Below are 399 nucleotides of genomic sequence, written 5' to 3' on the forward strand. Positions count from 1 at the left end.
GATGCGCTCGCTGTCCGCATCCATAACCGTAGGTCCGATTCCGGAGCACATTAAGGTGCCCACGTTTATGAACGGACTACGGCATGGCCCATCGCGACAGGCCCTTTTCAGAAAGGTGCCGTCGACGATGGAAGAGGCAATCCAAATTGCCTTAGTTGAGGAGCAATCCTACAACAGTGCCTCGGCGACAGCTTGGTATAAGCCGTCGGCCGAGAGGACAGATGCCACTCCTATGGAGTTGGGCAATGCAGACGTGGTCTGTTTTAAATGCGGCAAGCGCGGCCATATGATGGCTCGCTGCTATGCCAGGGTCCCTGCTGGGGCAAAAATGCCCAGCAAGAGGACTCCCTTCCCAAAGGGCGATGGCAAGAACCAGCGTGCGAGACGCATGAGTTCTGC

This window comes from Bremia lactucae, linkage group LG4 (assembly GCF_004359215.1).
Source record: "Bremia lactucae strain SF5 linkage group LG4, whole genome shotgun sequence".
Lineage (NCBI taxonomy): Eukaryota > Oomycota > Peronosporomycetes > Peronosporales > Peronosporaceae > Bremia > Bremia lactucae.